The sequence below is a fragment of the Pelobates fuscus genome, chromosome 1 (genome assembly GCF_036172605.1).
Source record: "Pelobates fuscus isolate aPelFus1 chromosome 1, aPelFus1.pri, whole genome shotgun sequence".
Lineage (NCBI taxonomy): Eukaryota > Metazoa > Chordata > Amphibia > Anura > Pelobatidae > Pelobates > Pelobates fuscus.
The window spans coordinates 437,866,267-437,889,987 of record NC_086317.1 but is presented as its reverse complement, the minus strand read 5'-3'; the positions used below and the strand labels follow the sequence as shown (position 1 = coordinate 437,889,987).

Below are 23,721 nucleotides of genomic sequence, written 5' to 3'. Positions count from 1 at the left end.
CTAGGAGAAAGCTCATGTATATATGACAGCCCATTCTGTTCAGTGTCTGTCTGTCCTATAACCCCTGCGTTCAGTTGTTCTTTCTTTTGTAGTATGTTATGTTTCCGTTTACTGCCTTATGATGCAATGACCATCTGCATCTAGCATGATCTTCTGTCTGTTTCCTTTTTCCATGTACCTAGCATAATTAGAAACACAGCAAGGAATTTCACAACCCACTCACAATCACGATAAGGAAAAACAAAGTACTCCGAAAATCTAATCGGGTGGGCAAATGTAGGAATCTAATAAACACGTCATCGGTAATTACACGATATCTCCCTTTAGAGGACGTGCTAGTTTAATTGATTAATGTAGTCATCAGACTTAGAGATCTCAGGGTTCTTTAATCCGGAACACACTCTGTGGAGGAGCGAATGCATCTGTGCCTGACTAAACATGTTAAGGCTGAAAAACAATATCTGTGCACGGAGGAGGTTTGTCTATATTGTGGCAAAAAGACATCTGTGCTTGAATTGCACTTCCAGTCTGGGAAACTCTCAAGATCCTTGAGGAGACTAGCTTTGGCTGTTGTGTCGCTGTCCCATAGCTAAGAAAGCTTTCTTAGTTTTGGGTGATAACTTTCTAGATGAAGAATTTGCCAGAAACCATCACATACTCTTTGCCAAAATAGAAATATCCTTGGCTGTAGAGGACATAGGTGGTATAACTCTTTATACTCCTATGATCTATGATCTCTGCTAATTGTCTCTGACTTTTAGGGTATTGAACAAGTTGACTTGACCGAACCGCTTTAAATTTTAAAAGTTTCTTTGTTGAGAGAAGCAGGTTAAAATACTGTTGCTTTCTGAGAGGTATTATATCAGCATCCTTCTTTGAAGATGACTACCAAAGGGTGGTCTTCTCTCCTTGCTATGACAATGACAGAGAATTGTTTTTAGATAAAACTGGTAGAATTTTTAGTTCACCTGAAAATTAAAAATAAGTCAGATGTTCACATTACTAGACATCACGTTCGTGCAGTATTCTTTCTCTCTAGTATTTGAATAAAAGAGAGTCTGGACATGCACTGCTGTTCTTGTCAACAGGAGTTGCTAAATGTATTTTCGAAACACATTTATCATTTTAATTAGCTCCACATTGGTAAAATGATCCCAGACTGTAATTTCATCCAGTTGCAATATTAATTTACCAAGTGGTAGTTGGATGTGAAAATGTGCAAAACGTTCACCCTACCCTAACAAAATGTTGATTATCTCTGATCTCAAAAAAGAAAGGTAAAAATTCAGCTAATTTGCACAGTCTCTGTCTATTCTAATACATATTCTAATTGTCAAGGGACTCCTGGTGACCTGGCATCAGAGGATTATAATTTCAGATAGCTACAGGTGACTGAACATTATAAGGGTGTAGTCCATTAGTGCAGTGTTGCATGTTTTAAATGGGATCTGCATCATACCCCAACTTTAAGAACTAAAACGTTGCAACAGTCAAATTAAAGGAACACCATATAGTTACCAGAGAACGGCAGTGTTTACATTAAACTTCCTGAGTTAGGTTATAAATCTCTGCACGATCTGCATGGAGTTGCCGAATGCTCCCCTTGGAGATGCATTAATGCAATGCATCTCTATGAAAAAATGCTGATTGGTGGCATTTTTACACACATGCGCAATAGCCTCTCAGTGGGAAAGCACTGGATTGGCTGAGATCATAAAGATTGATGATCTCAGCCATGGAGTCAGGACCAGACTCGGTGAGACCAGCGCAGCGATGGAGAAAGTCTAGCACTATAGTGTTAGGAATACATGCTTCTAACACTATAGTGTTAATGAGTGCTCCATGAGTCTATTTGTTCTTGTGGACACATCTTGCAAACTTGAAAGAACTAGTGCATTCCCCTCCTTGTATTTGTAAGTCAAGTGAGCATAGGCAGAAGCTCAATGTAGGAAAATTTGCAGAGTTTACGTTGCTACAAAGTGTCTAGATCAGGCATAGGCAACCTTCAGTACTCCAGATGTTATATACTACATCTCCCATAATGCTCTTACACCTTTAATGCTGGTAAAGCATCATGGGAGGTTTAGTCCAAAACATCTGGAGTGCTGAAGGTTGCCTATGCCTGGTCTAGATTGTAAATTTTTGTTTGTTCACAAATTCTTCATCCCTTGTTTCTGGTAGCATTATCCTGGGAAAGTTTCCCCTATTTACCTAACAACAGCCTAAATTATTTGTGAAATTGATTCACAAGGTGCTGGAAACATACTTTAAGGGACACTGTATTAACCAGAACAACTACAGCTTCTTGTATTTGTATATAGTCAGTCCCTGCAGGGCTTTTGCAGTAAACACAGATTTTCTCAGAGAAAAGGCGGTGTTTACCTCCAGCGGCCACTCCTCAGAAGGCTACTAGAGGTGCTTCCTGGGGCAGTGCTGTACACAACTTTCCTCATAGCGATGCATTGATACATTCAGATGACTCCACCCCCGCCCTGCCTACTTGGCTGAGATCATCAGAATGTAAAATCTCAGCCACTACAATGCTTTCCAAAGTGAAAGCATTGTGATTGGCTGAGATAATCACTTCTAATGATGTCAGCCAAGGAGGCAGATCAGGGGCAGAGCTAGCACCAACAGACTGGAATAAAGGTAACATTTTACTATATTTAGGAGGGCAAGGGAGGAGGGGGCAGAGGGGCTAGATGATGGCTAAATGGTGGTTTTAACAATATGGGGTCAGGCATACATGTTTGTGTTCCTGACCCTATAGTGTTCCAATATAGTGACATGTTAGCATCACATCATTGCTGCAGTTTTATTCAGCTGCACAATGATTCATTGTATCACTAATTCCACTACATTCCAAAGGTCTCCTGTAGATTGATACCGTGTAGATAATGAGAGTACGTTGAATGGTTTGATATATTGAGTGCTCAGAGATACTTCTATGCATTGGACAGTAATGCATGGTTATTTCATTTACTGCTGTCTTCCTTATCTCATTTACTGTAATCTTCCTTCCATGCTGTCCATTCTCCACTGACCTCTGACTTTAAAAAAGGTATTTTTACCCATCGAACTGACTCTCAATAAATGTATTTTTTCTCTCACCATACTTGGTAAACTCTTAACTATTGTATGTAAAACCCAGGATGTCAGAAGTTTCTAATATACTTAAACCACAATCATTCCACAGTCTAACATTCCACACCTTTCTGGTGTTTGCTTTGAACAACAAATGAACATCACAATCATTTCTGCATTGAGTGTCTGCCTCTTGTTTGACTGATAAATTATTTGCATCAATAAATAGTTGTAAGATTAATACAGTGGTAACTAGGTATATATAATAATCCAAATTTTAGTTAAAAGCATATTATTATTAGTGAACATGGTTATATAAAAGTCTGCTTGAAAATAATCAATAACAAAGAAACATCATTTTGTAACTAAATATAATTGACTCCTAATATTGAAATATAAGTTTGTGATTCCGACTAAGTTATAATATTTTCCCCACAACTTGTCCAAAAGAAATATATTGGTACTATATCAATACTACAAATAATTATATTTCCCTGTGTTGATTCCCCATTGATCTGAACAGGGAATACATTTTGGGGAAATTGGCTTAACTACGGTTACAGTGAATTTTTCTAAAATCAGCCAAGCTGAGTTGGCATATATTTGTTGCTATACAATACAAAAATGGTTCAGGCACTCCAAGGTTCAGAACAGGCAATTCATTGGAACCCACAGCAACGTTTCGACCTTTACGGTCTTTGTCAAGCCGTGCTTGACAAAGACCGTAAAGGTCGAAACGTTGCTGTGGTTTCTAATAAATTGCCTGTTCTGAACTATGGGAGTGGGGAAAAGAATGCTATGGGACAGGGGGGAAGAACACTAAAAAAGAGGGAGGGTTGTGGAATACTAGAGAGGAGAGAGGAACATTAAGGGGGGGAACTAAGGTACAGGGGAGGAAAGGGAAGAGAAAATGAACACTGGGGTAGTGGGGACCACTAAAAGAGAAGGGAGAGGAACACTAAGATGGGGTGGGGGGTGGGAGGAACATTAAGGGGGAATGGGGGGCACTAAGAGACAGGGAAGAGGGAGGGAAGAGGAACACTAAGGGACATGGGAGGGATTGGAGGGAGGGGAGAGGAACACTAAGAGACAGGGGAGGGAGGGGTGAGGAACACTAAGGGACAGGGAAGGGAGGGGAGAGGAGAGGAACACTAAGGGACATGGAGGGGAGAGGACCACAAATGGACCTGGAGACACACAGGTGGGCCTGGGGGTGAGAAAGTCCACAGAGGGGCCTGTGAGTGGAAATACAAAGGGGCTGGGGGTGAAAGAGACAGAGGGGCTGGAGAAGAGGAAAAAGAGACACAGAGGGGCTCGGGGGAGAAAGACAGGCTAGTGGTGAAAGAGAAACACACAAAGGAGCTGGTAAGAGTAAAGGACACAAAGGGTCTGGGAGAGAAGGAGACACAGAGGCTAGGGGGAGTAAGAAACACAAAGGGGGGTAGTAAGAGATACACAAAGGGAGATGTCAGACACACTATCACTTAGACAAGGAGAACAACCACAAAATGTGTATGAAAATATTTTATTAAATGGGTCACAATAGTAGGCTATCTCAATAACTATATCAATGAATGAAAAAGACATGAAATGCCAAATAAAAAGTACAATATAACACATACAGGTGTTAAAAAAGACTGAACAATGTATGAATCTCAGAATACAAATATCCAAAATAGCCATATGAGAAACCAAACAATAGTAGTAATAAACCCCAAAATAAATTATATATACAAGGAAAAAAAGCATACCAGACCTAGTGAGAAGAAGGACAAGGGTCAACCAAAAAGCCCCCAACGTTTCGGCAAAACTGCCTTTATCAAGGGAGCCTGTGTCAGACACATAACAGGGAAAAAATAGGTAAGACATTTAAAAAGGGGCATAAGAAACAAAAGGCGGGTTAAGAGAGACACAGGTGAAGATGCTTTTGAAGATGCTTTTGGGGGGCCTGTGAACCCAAAAAACCTTGCACAGGCCCTGGCTCTGTTGTCGTCTATTGTTGTCAAGATACAGCAAACCCAACATGCAGAACTTAGAACAAGTAAAGAAAGAGAGGGAATCACAGCATACGTACATGGTCCCTAGAATGGCTAGTCTTAATGTAGAGCCCATGCGGACAAAATTCACCTTAGAAAAGGTGGGGCAAAGTCACGTACAGGCTGAGGTCAGTGATTAGAGAGAAAATGATAAGGTAAACGTCTAGACATACAAAAGTAAAAAATAGCTGAATTAAAACCAAGAAATAGAACAGCCTCTTGCAAGGACCACAACAGGGCACAGGCTAGACTAAGCAGTGAGCATTCATAGAAAGGGAACTGATTACAGAATGACATAAATATTAAATTCACAAAAAAAATATGTATGCTAAGTGAATATTTTGAAGGGTGACTGTACAGGTACTACAATATTCAAGTTTGTTGTAGCTGACTGTTTGAAACATTTATGGCTGTGTGTATGAAAACAATGTTGTATTTTGTCTGTTTGCTGCAATTAAGACATTGATGTAATTAAATTTTTACAGAAATAATTTATAATGTAGATATGATGATTTATATAGATTGAATGATTTATGTAAAGGTTTATTCTTGTCCCGTGTAAAGAAAAAAAAAATGTGTGTATAATAATATTTCGATGTTAGACGAGAACACTCTTGTAAAATGTGTTCCCCAATTCATCAATTCTTAATCACACTGCTGTGTACGCGCGAACAGCTGCTAATTTACTCTAATTGCCAGCGATACAAGACACTCAAATTAGATCTCTAAATTTAACTCTGCTACTAAAACATAGACCAAATAAATGTCAACAAGTGTTGGGTGATTGGTAATCTTCCTCTCCAATCAACTTTTCTTTGTTTCATTCCCCACAAGGAAATTTCAGGAGTCGTGCAACAATTTAAAAATAGACAAAATCAGCTGCTAATTTATATTCACTTTATGTTTCTCAGAACTGCAATCAAAGATTACTTTGTCTAAACCTAACTTCTTGACAACAGATTTTGGTATCCTCTGGGATTTTGCATAACAATTTCACATTTACATCTACATCTACTACCTTGGTCATTTACATTTTTGCACAGAAATGACTTATGCTGAAGTGCTGTGCTATGCATATAACTATGGGTAACACGTGTCAAAATATGTTTATGCAAAAAAGCTAGGACCCGAGCGTCTCACATGTTGCTTACATGTTCAAGGAACCTGCGCGTTCCACAGTTTCACATTTAACTGATACAGACCTGCGAGTCTTGTACTACTCTGTGATGTGTTATATTCTATACCAAAAACTAAGAAGAGGATTCTCTTGTCTAAATAAAAAGATATTCACCAAAAATGTGTATATATATGTTTATGCTGATAATTGGGTATGTGTCCTTGAAGAGTTCTTAAAGGCCACATGCACAACGCCATAAAACTGAGCATGCTGCTAAATTATAAACTGTTAGTTGTTTGATTATACTGTATCTTAATTGGAGACATAAAGTGTAGTTCATATTACAATTAAATGGTTTTATTGCATTGATTTTCTTATAGAAAAACATCAATTGTTTTTTAAAAATATATATATTTGATTGATTAAGGTAGTTGCAGAGTGGATAAACTACAAAAGAATCCAGAATTCATTCCTTAGTCCAACCGGACTAGTTTTAAAAAAGTTCCAATAAGTTTATTACTATTATTGCCATTTATATAGCGCCAACAGATTCCGTAGTGCTTTAGAATATTATGAGAGGGAGGATTTAACTATAAATAGGACAATTACAAGAAAACTTGCAGGAACGATAGTTTGAAGATGTTAAAGAAGATATTAACTGCCTATATCTTGCCCTGTGTTTAAGATCAAATTGATGCTTAAAAGCTATATCTAACAAAAAATGCTTCTGCTTGGTTCATCTATTCTGTTTGCGTGCACAAATCTACTCTCAAACGCTACATCAGCCACGCAAGTACTGCGAGGACGAGATAAAGAAACTCAGAGTTAGAGAACGTGCAGAGACTTGGATTGGTCAAACCACATTTCTGGGACATCTTCAAAAAGTATAAAGACACTGTTTTATCTGATCGTAGTGCACACCAGCTGAATTACTTTCAAAGTGCTAAAGTTCTGTCACTTTGTTTTGTAATCCTGCTTGATTGTTCATTAATAATCCTTTTGATTTGGACCTGTGGTTTCGCGTGCCTTATTTTCTTCAACAAAGAGAACCCTGCTCGAACGAGCTTACAGTCTATATAACACAGAGGTAACCAAAAGTGTTTTTTTCATAAAGCACTTTAAAAAGCTATTCACTAAACCAGGAATTGTGGAGAATTGACAATACCAAAAAGTATAATCTAGATTAGAAAAAAAACAAAATTCATGATGAGAGTGGGCAGACATAATCTGGCTATTTATGGTTGCGCTTCAATAAATGTGATTTTTTTTTTTTTTTTACAGTTTTTTTACAATTTCTTGGCCTGACTTTACCCAGACTACACTGATCTGTGTTTTGTTTCACTAGACCCTGACTAGTTTTTTGACACTGTCATGGATATTTACCAAAGTTAGAATTGCCAGGAAATAAAGGTGAATTTCCATTTTAAGGCCAAAGTAGATAAGTAAAAGTTACTGTGTCACAGAGCTGCTTTACAGAAAAACAAAGAACATAAAAACTGCTTTAATTGTCTCCCAAAACCTGTCATGTCGACGGTGTTCGAGAAATGTGAAAGAAAATGAACACTTTTGCAATTTATTTTTTTTTGGGGGGGGGGGGGGATTCGCCCTGACAAATGTGTGAAGGAAAAAAAATGTAGGAAAATAAAATGACAGAAGGGGCACAATATGGAACATTTTGCCATAAATAAAATAATGAATAGAAATTAGATAAAGCTTGAGGCAAAACATCCTAAGAAGTGTACATGACACCGTCACCGTGTATACATGACCCCCAATGTCCATTGTGTGCCATGGCTGTGCCAGGACCGAGCTGTGATTGTATGAGAATTAAAGGAATATGAGCACAGCATGGACATGCTATAAATGATTTGGAATGGTTATTTATTTAGTGAGAAGTGACTTTGTTTCCCTTTAAAGAGATATCCCCCTTCCCCTGTGAGCTGGCTTTGTCTGTACAGCCAGGTTTAGCCAGCCTCGGGTTCTCCCATTGCACAGCCTGGGAATAAATGGATAGAATCCGCTAATCCTCCTCCTCACTTCGAACACACACATATACAATGTAGCAGCTCTCAGAACTCCCATCCCTTGCACCCCATTGGCTGGCAGTGCTCCCTCGCCGCGCTCTCATTGGCTGCTGTCAACGTCACTCTAGCTAAGCGGGCGTCGCTGTCTGGGAAAACACGACCGACTCCGAGAGGAGCGCTGCGATTGGCTGAGCGGGGATGTAACGTCGCTTAGCTCCCGAGTCCCGCCTCCTGGCTTTCTGCTAGAGCCCAGTGTGGCTGTGGTTGGGGAGAGATGGAGAGCGGGATTACCGGGGAGCCTGCACTGGGCATGGAGCAGTGAGCGCTGGACGGTGAGTACCCTGTGTCCGCTGACTGTATACTGACACTGGGGGAGGGGGGCAGCCGGCCATGAACCCTGCACAGCCCGGGCAGGGGGGGGCTCTCCTGCCCACTAATCCTATGGAGAGAGAGGGGCTGCATGGGATGTATCAGCAGCTGCTGGTCCTTTCAGGCCTATGGCTAGCAATGGCCATGTCTCATAACGGGGGGCACATCGCCCCCCATCTCTGGGCCAAGAGGGGGGGGGGCATCGTATCCCAAAACTGATACCATAATCAATACCCTCTCCTCTATTACTGATTAATAACCATATTCTTCTAATCGATTAAATATATTATTATTATTACTGACTGTATAATACTATGTTGCTAATTACTATATTATTAATATTAGATTTTTGTCCTTATTGCTGATTGTATATTATATCACTAATTACTAATCACTATTTATTATACCCTTATTACCGATTCCTATAATCGTTATCATTATTATTGTGTTCTTACTGATTCATTACATTATTATTATTATTATTATTATTATTATTATTAACTGGTTTGTTACTATATTACTATTGCTGGCTTATCATCATCCTGTTGATTTATTATTACTATATTTAATAGTTTATGACTATTATTGATTTAATATATTTTGTAAAGCAGTTTTTTTCACTTTACTAAATGCTTAGTATTGTTGCTTTATTACTACAACCTTCCTTTATTACTAGACCTGTTGTACTGTTGGGTGTCTGTATAACCTTTTTCTCCCAGGCAGTTCCTGGATTCCTGTGATTTGAAATATTTACTAGCCATCAGTTAAAAGACTGTATCAATCATTGACTGCTGACCATTGGTATTTCAGCTGTCACGGGTTATACATCACTTGATACTTGGCTAGCCATTTTATTGGGTTAGCATCAAGGGAAATGTAGTCCAGAACAACTGGAGCTACAAAGGTTAGGCATCACTGGTGTATGTTTCTGTGCCTCCCCCTCCCCTTCACAAACTGGAAGCCAGCACATTACATACAGTCTGCCTGCTTGGGAGGAATGTGTGATCCTATTTTCTGGACAGCCTTTCTACCACTCTGGGGATACAGTCAGATTTGGGAAGGATCCGTCTGTGGATCAGCTATATTAGTCTCCACATTGGCAGTCTTCCTAGGTATTTCATTCTCACTTTCTAGATCTTGGCACTGGTATATTTATGGATTTTCCCTGGTACCCGTGGAAATATGAGTAGTTTGTGTCATGGATATCATGCCCTCTCTGATTTTCATGATGTAAATACTGACATATTTACTAAAGTGCGAATTCAAGTGAAATTGAAATTTAAAGGGACACTATAGTAACCATAACCACTACAGCTTAAAGTAGTTGTTCTGGTGTCTACAGTCTGTCCCTGCAGACTTTCTAATGTAAACACTGCCTTTTCAGAGAAAAGGCAGTGTTTACATTGCTCCCTTGGTGGTTATGGTGCTTTTAGACTGTGGACACCTTACCATTGGTTGGTTGAACTGTTTGAATGGTGCAACCAAAACCAGATTGCACTGCTCTCCAGAACTATTTGTGCAGAAGATTCACTTCTGCATTATCAGTATCCATTTCATCTAGATATGGATGTCACCAAAGACTGTCAGGGCTATTAATTAAGGTAAGAATTGAAATGAATTTACAATGTAAGGCAAAATAGCCAAATTGAAAAATAATTTGAAGGGAAACTATAGTGCCACAATCGCATTAGGACTACCCCTATAGGAAAGCATTGAATTAATGCTTGCCTATGGGGGTTTAGCTGATGCTGGATGGGCTTGTGCAAAGCGTGAGGACATCCAATGTCAGGCGACCAATACTCATCTAATTACTAGTAAGCGCCTCTTGTGGCTGGCTGGTAGACAGCCACTAGAAGTGGAGTTAACCCTGCAATGTTGTTATTGCAGTTTATCAATAACTGCAATAATTACAATAACAGTGTTAAACTTAAATGAGCTGAAGTGGTCTAGGTGCCTACAGTGTCCCTTGAAGTCGCCTATCCTTCCCGTTGATCTGTTTTGCCTAAAATTTTAAATTCTCTGAGAATTTACTTTCAATTCTCACTTTAGCAACTTTGTATGTACCGTATTTCTAATATAATTTATTTATAAACTGATTTTCTGGGTTAACTAGAAACATCCAACCCCCCACCCGAGTGCAAATATTCCGGTTGCCTGAAAAGCCCTAAATTGGTAAATTCTCTTTTTACATGGAGTATTGAACTGTTGATTTACTATTTTAGAAAGCCATCAGACTAACTTTTTACATACAGCTTACCTTATAGGTATTAAATCATTCACAAGCGGTTTAACCCCAAAGTGTTAAATCTCGCGCCATTTGACTGTGCTGCTGTCCTGATTTTCTCAGCTTCTTGAAAAAAGAAGCCCCAAACATGCGGGCCGTTGATTGTCTAAGAGCGTCAAAGAACATCTTGAGAAAAATACACATGCATCTTAATGAAGTGGTCTGGGTGTAGTTGCTTTGTCGTTTTGATCGTGCAATGTAAAACATTGGTGTTTTGGAGATACGGCAATGTTTACAATGCAGGACTAAGCGCACGTCTTGTGTCTGTCTTCCTGACCATCACTTGATGGTGCTTCCTCACTTACAACCAAGTCAGATTCGAATGACCTCAAATGTCCACTGCTGCTACTCACGGATGTAATATGTCTGTGAGAAGCACTGGATTGGATGTATAGTTGGAAGACGAAAAATAATGAAGAGACGCTGTCCTGGTGCTGGAAAAAAGTTAAAAAACTCACATAAGATTTTTTACGAAGAAGTGTAGGAGGGCAGGGGCATAAACATATAGTCTAAAAATCAGAATCTTACTTTCAGGATTATAGTTTAAAGAAAAAATTGTTGTGAATTCAAAGTGAATAAAAAAATTTGAGGTCCTAGTCATTGAGCCGAAAACATGGCTGACACTGGAGAATCTTTTCAGCTTTTTAAAATTTTACTTTAAATTCCTGATAATTAATACTTTCATAATCCTGTAGAATTATTATTTTATTTATATTCCCCCCCCCCAAAACCGTTTACAAATTTTGTTTTCTTCTTCCTTCACACGCCAAGCCTCTACAAAGTGGAAGCACTTCCCATGCAAAAAGTTCAGGTAGATAAAGTTACAGCGAGGTTTTTTGTTTTGTTTGGTTTCTCTGAAAAATCCCGTTAATAAGCGTTGGAAGCATTGGTGCTCTGTTTCAATCGCCCTTTACTTTTCAAATGATAAAGTTTTGAGGCTTGTCTTGGACTTAATTATAGCTAATTCCTTTCCTAGTGCTAATCTGTCAATGGAAAATAGCACTAATCTATTGGGAGAGAGGGGGGTGGTGGGGAGAGGGGGGTGGCATGTCTATTTTAACTCCCACATTCAATTTACAAGCAAACAATACTGCTCATCCTGGAAAGAGTTCAGCATCTTTTCCGGTGTCCAAGTAATTTGCAATCGTAGCAGGAGGCCTGTTTAGTATATGGCTGTGGAGCAGGTGCACTCAGTGGGTTTAAGTGATGATTCTTCCCACAGGGTAACATTGTTGTTACAGCCACATAAGTCAGGGGAATTGCAAACATTCAAACATTGCTAATTCAGGCAAATTTTAACCTGCCTCCCCCATATGTCCAAAAACTGTCTTCATATCTGGCTTTAAAACTGATACATTGATGGTTGAATTTCGCAGGAAAGTTAAGGTCCATGTAGTTATTTACAGTCGTTACAATGAAGACATCCCCCCCCCCCCTTCACTCCCCACATTCCTGGTGTAGATTAGTTATTGTGTAGATTAGTTATGCTGACGGGTTTTATTTTGTAAGGTTTTGCAGTCTGCAGTGATATTGAAAGTTTCGTGAGCTTGATTGGCTGAGTAACTTCTCAGTTTGATTAAGACATTTTTGAAGATGCGGTGAAAACTAGGGTTTTTCAGCAAAGGCATGGACTTAAAATGTCATTTTACTTTTATGTGAGTGGACTCCAGCCCAGACAGCCCATTTTTTACTCTACATTTTGTGTGTGTGTGTGTGTGTATATGCTTTGTGTTGTTTTTTTATTTATTTATTTTTTATATAGAGCCTACAAGTGATGCCGTGTGTGTTGTGTGGTTTCTGGGGGTGCTGATATGACAATAATTACTTCTGAATCCCAAAGGAACCACTGCAATAAGTTCATTGCTTTCACGTCAACAGCACGTGAATTCCACATACTGATTGGCAGCCCTTTCAAGACTTGCCCAACAGAATGCAGATTACACAAGTATCCTACAAAAGAGAAACGTAATGGAAAAACCAAAAAGATGAACTGACACTCCTACAGTTTCCTTAATCATAGAAATGTAAAATGGGCTCATGCATGTATATATCTGGCTTCTAAATCCCACAAGACCTCTTTAAACCGTCAAAGTTAGAATTTTATAGCAGCCCTCAACAATTTTATTCCTAGTTCTTACATGAGTTCGACCTTTTTGATTACATTTTCTTTGGCTCCAAACAAGCAATGGCTTGATGATGATATTGCTGTAGCACAGTTTGAAATCTTATCCTGTTGAGATACATAATTGTAGAGAATGACTCAATATGATGGGAAAGTGTACTTTAATTACGGGGTAAACAGATTTGAAGTTGACAATACGTTCAAACGTCATTGTGTCTTTTTTTTTTTTTGTCACAGTGCAGAGGATGAGTAAGTGCTGCCTACATTATGGTGTTCAAATTGATGCCTCATTATATACAGGAGAACTTTTACGTCTGTCCTTGCTGGTCCTGTCATTTCACAAAGGTACTAATGGCAATGACAGCCTTGGATAACTAAGTTAGTTACACATATTATTATGCTAGTGAAAGCACTAACAAATATATAGATTAAAATAGATTATTGCTTAAAGGGACATTGACACTATAACAAGTTTATCTCATTGAATTGTTTATAAGGTCTGGAGTCCAATGGCACCATGCTTCCCTTCAGTGTATAAGCATTTTTGAGCCGTTTAACACTAAATAAGGGATCCTTAACCACAACAACCATGCCCCCACTGAAGGTATGAATAAGGATATAAATTACAAACTTCCTTCCAGCTATACCAATGCATACCAGCAATGGGAGCTGTGATAGGCTGATAGTGCTCATCTGACACTCTCAGCCAATCACAGCTGACCATTGTGGCCTTGCTTGATGCTTCCTCGTTAGCCCGAGCAGCATAGAGGGGGGATGGGCTGCCAGGGACAGTCACTTAGAATTGAAACCGTGATGTTTTTAATGCTGAATAGAAGGAAGCACCGTGCCAGACACTATTCCCACTTGAATAAGATAAAGTCATTACAGTGCCTAAAGTGTCCCTTTAATTCTCATTACAAAGATGGTGGCAGCACGGAATTCAAAATTTACCACAAAACCTAGTGTGCTTTGGGATCATAGGTGGGAAATGTATGTATGCAGATAACAATTGATACCATATCTGTATGTATGTATGTATTTATTTATTTATATATAAAATATTTTACCAGGAAGGATGCATTGAGATTTTTCTCATTTTCAAGTATGTCCTGGGTCCACAAAACATTGCATTGCTACACAAAAATGTAAAAAAAAAAAAAAAAAAAAAAAAATATATATATATATATATATATATATATATATTTACTAAACAAAATCTAGGTGTCTGTATAATTCATTTTTTTTTTTTTTTATATATTTTTTTTTGGGGGGGGGGGGCAGCAGTCGCTCTTTAAAGGCCAAGTATCATAACCACTACAGCTTCTTGTAGTAGTTATGAAGCCAGGGGTACCCTGGCACGCCCCCATTGAAAGGAATAAATGTTTTTTTGAATGTTTTTACTTCTTGCTTGGGTCCGCCTTGTGCCATTTCCCACACCTATTGCAATCTTTGGAAAGTTGTAAGTTCCTCAGCAGGGCATAGCTAAGGAGAGCTTCTTGCTCTCTGGAGATGGTAGTGGAGCTATGGAACTGTGCCCAGTGTACCCAAAGTAAGAAGACAAACTGTTCAGAATCCACTTAGCTACTTACAATGGTGGGCACTCGGGGCACCATATCTGCAGTGGTTATGGTATTTGTAGTTTGCCTTTCCACTATATCCCTCAACAGCAAGCCAAACTGAGAAAGGGATAATTGAGTACACTTAATGTTTCCTTGACTCTCCTGGTACCATGCCCCTCCACCCCCCTTTTTTTTTTTTTTCCAACAATGATTTCATTGATTGACTGAGAGATCTGGGATAGCTTAATCCCATCCCTCTCAGCCAAACATTTCCATTGGTGGTGTAAGAAGCCCTGATTTAAATTAAACTATTCTTAAACTAATGATCTTGAAATAAGGGATGGTGCCAGGGTACCCCAGGCAACACAACCACTATAGCAAACTGTATTAGTTATGTTGCTGAAAGTGCCCCTTTAATTTCTGTTTCATCAACGAGCCTCTTGAAAACAAAAATGGGGAACTAGGTGAATGAATGTTCAGAAGAATATGAAATGTTAAAGGATCCATCTGTAGGACTTGAAGCATGGGTTTACAGTTACTAGATCTTTTGAGATACGTTGTGATCCTTTGCATAGCTTTGGTTTGCTTGAAGGAAAAAAAAAAAAAAGTTTCTTTTGACGTTGTGTAACGATGCACGCTTCAATTGCTTAGGGTTCCAGCCGCCATTGTGTATGAAGTGGTTTTGTATGTGGAATTACCATTTTAAAAGGAAATCAATAGCCTTTCAGAATAAGAACTGTGAGGAAGATAAAAGATTGTATGGTAAATTGGTACTCTCGTTGGGCATTCCCCCTATGAGAGTGAGCCTTGTATGCACTTTCCTTGGGTAGTATTGAAAGGACAAGTGTCGTCGTCGTCGTCGTCGTCCCAAAACAATTTTTAATAGTGCTTTTGGAGAGAAATGTATATATTTTAAAAGATGCAAAAACCGAATTCTTACCTTTTTATTATAATAATAACAAAATATTTAAAAAATTCTTCTTCTGATGCCTTAGCCCACTGAGCTATCCATCAGATAGATCTATCTATCTATCTATCTATATCTCTATTACACACCACACACCTTCGGTTGGACAGTGTTTGAAAACTTGGTTAGTCTCTATGGTTTTCCCTGCTTCTGTGCATGGAGTGACTTTGGGAAGATCATAAAGTCATAGAGATCATAATCTTTACATTTTCAAACGGTTTGACCAAAGGTGCATGTATATGTTCGAGCAGACGTGTGGATATGGGGATACCCATCCTTGGCGATTACTGACAACTGTTGGATGCAAATATTGAGCTTGGGTAAATTACATTCTGACCCAAGGTGAATAAAGATGGCTGTAGGAAAAAGTAGGCATGTGATTTCTTCAAATACTTCAGTATTATTCATTATGTCTCTTCACTATATAGGATCTCTGTAAAGCAAGCAAAGGGGAGTGTGGGAATTAGTGTCTCTATAATTTGAACCTATACACTCTCTAAAAACCTGACTACGTTATACATGTAAGGTATTGCTGTATTCGGGAGATAAAACAGAATATAAATCTAGTCTTCAAAGTATCAGAACACAGATTGGCGAAATTCACCATTACAATTAAGTATGTTTGTGAAATTAATAAAACATGATGAAATGGTAGTAGTAGTAGTAGTAAAAAAACAAAACAAAAAAACCCCCAACTAATTATGTCTCATATTAAACAGGCTATTTTGTCTTTCTTTAACCCCATTTTGTATGTCACATTGAGGTTAAAGAAACACACCAACTGTGCTGTAGTGGTCATGGTTCCAGGAGTATCCTAGTGCCCCCCAATGTAACTGTTTGTTTTCTTACCTGGGATTTGCCGTGTGCTGCTTAAAATCTCCTCTCTTCATTGAGCTAAGCCCAGTGCAGCCCTTAACAGTGTTTAACGATATACAGAGCTAAGCCCAGCGCAATGTACAGCAGTATTCAAGACGTAACTATTTTTATTGTTGGGGAGTGGGACTGTGAGGGACTCGTACTTTTGTGTGGTGGTTCCAGGGAAATCTAGTGATCATTTATAGGTCATAGATGCATTTAACCTCCTTGGTGGTATTCCCAAGCGTGGCTCTGCGTTAATGTTCAGTACCAAAAGCTGTAACCCCGAGCCACACTTGGGATTACACTGTAGTATCACCTACCTTGTCCCTACGAGCCTCTGTGGTCCTCCGCCTGATGCCGGCATCAGTCTTCCGGGTTCCCTTCCCTGTGGCGACTCAGGTGGGCAAAACCAGGCGGGAAGTTAAAAAAAGTAAACATACACACAATACATTGTAATACAGTGTAATCTGTTAGGATTACATTACTGTATCAAATCTTTTGACCTCAGTTTTGTCCCAGTGCTTTGTCCAGTGTCTTGCCTGTTCTTTTACCGTTCTTTCTGTAAAGAGAACGTCCCTGGCATCCAAAAAGCGTCCCTTTAGGTCAAAAGTGGTTTTAGAACAGCTAGAAAACAGCGACCGTGAATTAGAATCACTTGCAGAATTGAGTGTTTGTGATTCATGGGAAAATTTGTCATCAGACACTGAAAGTGACGACAGCGACGATTCTGCGACTGAGCTCAGTGATGTGCGAACTTGGTGCTCTGACTGTTACGGATCAGACAGCGCCCCCAAGATCCCTATTTGCTGGAGCATCAGGTATGAAAGTAGACGTTGAACCCCCTGGCATACGTACAATTATTTCTGACCGAAGAGGTTATTGAAAAAATAGTTACTGACAATTGGTTACTCTGCATCGGAAGTTTTCAAGAAGCAGAAAGTGGGAACCAGAGACCAAAGATGACATTTCTGGGACTAATAGTAGTGGTGGCGAAACCCCTGCAGAAGTGATATTGGACAACTAATAAATTACTTGCCACTCCATTCTTTGGTCATGTCAGAGTACAGATTTTCCCTGATCTTGACATTTTTACACTTCGAAAAATTTGATGAAACTACTCATCCTGCACCAAAACTAAAGATAATTTGGGAAGTATCTCAAATGATTCTAAAGAATTTCCAATGGAGCTATGTGCCAGAAAGAGAGATCAGCATGGATGAAAGTCTAATGGCCTACAAGGGAAGGCTCCGCTGCGTACAATACATTGCATCAAAGAAAGCACGATTTGGCGTAAAATTCTACATGCTTTGCGAATCGTCAACTGGCTACATTTGGAATTCAGTCATTTACAATGGAAATGGAACAAAATTCAATCCAAAATACAGCAAATATGGAATGGCAACATCTTCCGTTCTTTCACTCATTGAGCCATTGCTTAATCAGGGCTAATGCGTAACAACCGACAACTTTTATACGTCTCCTGAACTTTGAGTTTCTACTGCAAAACAAAACAGATGCCTATGGAACCTTTGGGGCTAACTGGCGTGACATGCCGCCAATGTTTGGCAATAGGAAGCTGAAGACTGGAGAAATGGTTGCTTAGCAAAACGATGGCACTTCGATGGCGTGACAAGAAAGATGTGTGTCTAATGAGTACAGTTCATAATTCCTCCACTGTTATGGTACGCACGAAAGGTGGGGAAGAAATCACGAAGCCAAAAGTAGTGATAGACTACAATAAGACCATGGGAGGTGTCGACAGAGCGCCCAAGGAATGAGGAAACCGCAAACAAAGTACTACAAGAGATCTTCAGGCATCTTCTTGAGCAATGCTTGTGGAATGCCTACATTCTGTTAAACAAAAAGTGACAAGCCTGTGATTCATTCTGACTTCATTTGGAAAGTTGACAAAAGTACCTTTGTACACCATCAATGGCTGTAAATAGAGCTGGACGTCGTACTGTTGGCATTGTCAACCCGGAACGCCTGAGTGGTCGTCACTTCATGGACTATATCCCACCAACCGAGAAAACGTCAGCACCTACAAGTGTGTGCGTGGTTTGTTGCTCAAAGCGAGATGAGTGGAAAGAAAATCATAAAAGAAACCAGGTTCCATTGTCCTGATTGTGATGTCAGACTTTGTGCAGTCCCGTGTTTAAAACATTTTCATACCCAGGATGTTTACTAAACCAATATGCAGTGATTATTATTATTATTATTATTATTATTATTATTATTATTACTATTATTACTATTTATATAGCGCCCTCAGATTCCGTAGTGCTGTACAACGGGTGGACTAACAGACATTTAATTGTAACCAGACAACTCAACGTACAGGAACAGAGAGGTGGAGGGCCCTGCATTACAGTGACTAGTAATATTGCACCCTTGTTTGGACAAGTCTCAGTGTTTTTGGTTTGATTACATTATTAAATTTTATTATATTTTTTTTTTATAATGTCGACTAGAATGCAATGATTTCTGGACCCAGGACATACTTGAAAACAAGAGAAATCTCAATGTATCTTTCCTGGTAAAATATTTTATAAATAAATGTCTACTAGACTCTTGTTTGGACAGATTTAAGTGAGTTATTCCTAAGAATTCCAAGCCTACAATATGAAACCACAAATTTCCATACAAAACAATGTACCGCTTTAACATTCAAAAATACTGACATAATCAGACCACCAGGGAGGTTAAAGAGGTCACTTCCTCCCTTTTAGCACAACCGATTTAGCTATTGGCAGCACAAGTTTTTTTTTTTTTTTTTTTTGTTTGTGTCTTGCTTACCTTGCTGCTCAATTCACCCCTGTAAACGTTGAAATGGCATTTACTGTGGCGAGCGAACTAGGATCTGTTACTACTCTGGGGGTTCCTCTTTATCTTCTGCTTGTTCTTTATGCATTGTCTTTTAAATTCATTTAGAATTGTGGTGGCTGTCAAATTGTAACTGCAGTTGTAGAGAAAGGGTGATGTTTAAACTGCTGTAAAATACTTTGCTTGAGACCCCTGTTGTATATTTTTGCTGCATGTGTTTTGTACATTATTTGGGAACATTATTAGAGGGTGGTGTTTGTACCATAGCTTGGCTAGATTTACCCCCTACCCTCCATGCCAAAATGAAAACAACAAAAAAAAAACACCTTTTAATTGCTGTTTTTTTCATACACCGAGGGGTGCTGCTGTCCATGACGTCATCTGGCAGGCATTCCACAGTCTGCAATGGTCTGATCCAGAGAGGAGCATTGGGGCCTGATGTCCACGCGTCCATTTAAATGCTCCTCATGGCACAGTATTGAATTCAATACTTTCCTATGAGCTGCATTTGGTCACAGATTGTTGCCCAGGAAGGTGTGTTTAACCCTTATACAAAACTGCATCCAGACCACTTTATTGAGATTATGTTGTCTGGGTAGTGTTAGTAGCCTTTTCATTTACTTTTGTAATGTGTTGCTGTAAAGCTACATGTAATTATAAAATCTGATCTTGAACATTTCATGCTGTTAAACGGTTTTAAACAAACTCCTTATCCAGCTGCTCTCTTGGAGATGTGCAATTTGAAAGAATGGATTCTTTTCAAAATCACGGAACACATTTGGCCATTTCCTGGGTATGATGTCATCAGCATGGCTAGCTTAAACAATATCATCATCACCCTGGGGGTTTTTAAATTGTTTTGATGAAATTACATCTCTCCATTAACCAAAATATATGCTCCTCGTCCATTTGAATCATTATTTATTAATGAATTTAAAGTGAATCTGCTTAAAGGAACACTTGGTTTATGAATGCATTTTTTACATGCACATAAATAATGCACTTAAATAATTTTTGGGTGTGGGTTGGGGCATAGGTGCTGACCTGGGATCTTTACAAAGAGAGAGCATCAATATTTTTACAGATGGAACTGTTAGCTTTTTGTAATTACCATACCTGTTAGGGACTTCCAGCAGGAATAGACTAATTAATCATTAATCAATTTGACGTCTACAGTCATCATGTAAAGTTTGCTGATTCCAGATGCTGTGTGCGTTAATGCTTCTCATAGAGAAGGATTTGATTGGCGGACCAGTGATTGCTGTGCATGTTGTGTTCTTGGTGCTTCTCTGGATTGATTTCATGGTACTAGGGTTGGGCTACAGGTAGGGGGGATTGGCTTAATAATGGCTTCTGTGGGATTGTATGATTTTACTATCAACTCTGCCTAAACACCATCTATATGTATCTGGTCCAATGTGTGTAGTGTTTTTTTTTTGTTTTTTTTTTTCAATCTTTAGTAAACATATTTAAAAGAAACAGACTATAGATAAGGAAGGAATACAAAATTGCGTGTTCATAGTATGGAATAATGTTCAGTAAGTCTAACTGGGGAATCACTGGGGAACTCTTCTTGCAAATAGAATAGTTTTGTTTCAAACTGCCATGGAACACTCTTTATTTTTCCCAAGCCGAGTTGTTGTCAGGATTACAAGTTGATCCAGCACACAGTACTATGTCACACCTAGGACTAAGGACAACGTATAACTGGACCTTAGAATGGCCGGACTTAACTTCTCCAAGAATAGTCAAAATACTTACCGAGGTCAGGGACACAAAACCAGACACAAAGATGAGGGAAAGCCAAAAGTCAAGGATACCAGATATCAGGAAGTCAAAACAAAGCCAAAGTCAAATACCAGAAAATCAAGATCAGTAACGCACTCTCGGATAACCATAGGCATGAAACCACGACAGGGCAATGAGCAAGAGGAGAGCTGGGTTTAAATACCCCTCCTGTGGATCAGAATGGCTGTAACCGGCCTTTGACCCCAAAGGCAATTACCAGGTTTACATGTGCTTGATTGCTGCTCAGCACAAAACCCTCCTGTGGACTTGATTGGCCATGACCGGCCTTTGACCCCAAAAGTAATTACCAGGTTTCCATGAGCATGATTGCTGCTTTTTACACCTTTTCATGTCAGGACAGTAATGTTGCTTGGCACACCTTTTCCTGTCAGGGCAGTAAATGCCATCAACCACATTTTTATGTGCGGATGAATACGTGACAGTTGTTTCCCCATTTGGTTTGGTATTTCTATCTACCGAACGCAGACCACACTCCTGGCTCACACTACCACAAACTCAAGTGCTCTCTCTGGGTGGCTGTCATTTGTATAACTGAAGAACATGTGCTTTGGAAAACGGTGGCCATCTTGTCTCCTAAACGCAGGCAGCGGTACTTGGTCGTGGAGTGTCTGGAACTCAAAGACAGATACTGTAACTCGCAAATCTCTGTAACCTTGTGCCACCGCCTGCTTCTGTTCCCGACAAGCCAGGAATGTGCTGTTCGGGGGGAAAAGGTTCACACAAACAAGGCTAACAATCACTACCTATGAGCCAAGGAATCCATTAGTTTATTTATTTTCACGTAGGAATTTACGAACATTGTCCGACCGCGACCACTTTTCTTATGGAACCAATTTGGGCAGACGCCACGTGTGCGGTCGGTTAAAATTTTCCCGGATGGCGATTCCGTTCTACTGAACGAATCCGAGCGCTATTTGGACAACTTGGGCACTTGGCTATCCTGGGATATAAGACTTGTGGGGGTTCCTAGTAATATTATGTGTGTTTTGTACTTTATTCATTGTACCTCTAGTGCCTGGAAGATAATTCGTTTAAGCAAAGTAAACTCCTTTATCTCCCAGACACAGACACCTGGATGTGTTGTCCTTATGTTTTGTCTAGAGACCCCCTGCTGGGTGTCTGTGTATAAAAGTGGGCCATCTGGCCATAATAAAACATTCTTGTTGTACCCTTCATCAAGTCTCGACTAATGTTTGGGTATGTGACGACTGAGCGCTATTAAACATACGACCTTTCGGGATTTCGGGAGCTTTTGAACAAACATACTACACGAAGTACATGAGGTTTGTTACAAGTTCCCATAATGATCAGAACATTGTTGCCTATAAGCGTGGACAAAGTTTAAGCAGGTGGAATGTATGGTGCCATGTAGGATGTCCGAAGAGATGCTGTTTTTGTACGGTAGAACTGTGAGCAAATCAGCAAATACTGTGTTGGACATGGGTTAGAGGAAAAGGGAAAGAATGGGATAAGAACTGAGGTGACAAAGAGAAGTCATGCCAGCCTATTACACAGCCAGCAATTACTTGAGCCTAATGCGGTGCAGTCTAGGTGCATTCCAGCAAAGGCTGTCACCATATTGGAGCTACAGCAGTGGACCAGTTTAGGAGAGAGGCTGTGAAAGACTTCATAGCACTTAGCTCTTCAACAAATATGGGAACCCTTTTTCAGAGTGCATTGTAACAAAGTAGTAGAATGTTGAGCTCAAGACACATGTCGAGGAGGCTGTTTTATGGAGTGGTTTGTTTTCTTCCCGCCCGGTCTGGTGTAAAGAGCAGAACTATTACAATTGTATAGCCTGCTGTGGTTAGCCAGGAAAATATATATATATTTTTTTTGTGAGTTTTGTAAAAATATCCTCAAGATATTTTTTTCGGTAGCTACATAGTTTCATCTGGTACCCCTGAGGGCCCTTATTTCAAAATGTGCAAATGTAAAGGTTTATAAAAATCTGGGTGTCCTATAATTAGTGGCTGCTTTTAAAAATATGACTTTATTCCAAACACTGTCTCTGAGATCTCCAGACTATGTGGTTGGTGGGTTATGCATTATTATTTGGATTTGCACAAAACAATGCTGGCAAGGAGCCTCTTCCTAAAGTAAAAACTGTGCACGTTTTGTAGGTTTGTGTGTGTCCGTAACCTGAGCTTTTTAATAGCTACACGAGGGCAAGCCCTCTGCACTCAACATGTGATACTTTTAAATGGGGAGAAAAAATGTGGTTGACTTAAATATTTGTAAGTAAACTTTAAAAATTTCTATTTTGACGTGTGTGTGTGTGTGTGTGTGTGTGTTAACTATATATATATATATATATATATATATATATATATATCTTGATAAAGACCCTGAAGGGTCGAAACGTTGATGCTGAAGTTGTGATTAAACACTTTATTCACTGTTGAAAAATCCAAGCGAGTGCTCCTGATTCTCACCTTTTATATATATATATATATATATATATATATATATATATATATATATATATATATATATATATTTTTTTTTTTTTTATTCTTGGGATGAAAATATACACCTTGAATATGCTATGCAGGTTTGGGCGCCTGTTCTAAAGAAAGATATCATGGCACTAGAAAAAGTCCAGAGACGAGCTACAATATTGATAAAAGGAATGGAGCATTTTAGTTATGAAGAAAGGTTAAAAAAAT

The 23,721-nt window shown here is 39.2% G+C and overlaps 1 protein-coding gene across 5 annotated transcripts in view; it reads left to right on the top strand.

Moving 5' to 3' along the window:
* The first annotated feature begins 8,511 nt into the window (after positions 1-8,511).
* The window catches only part of WASF3 (WASP family member 3), a 57,671-nt gene continuing 42,461 nt past the window's right edge, over positions 8,512-23,721 (top strand). For all 5 annotated transcript variants that reach the window (XM_063429603.1, XM_063429576.1, XM_063429596.1 and 2 more), the window contains exon 1: positions 8,512-8,593. The gene's annotated coding sequence lies outside the window, so the exon portion shown is untranslated. The remainder of the gene's footprint in view (positions 8,594-23,721) is intronic.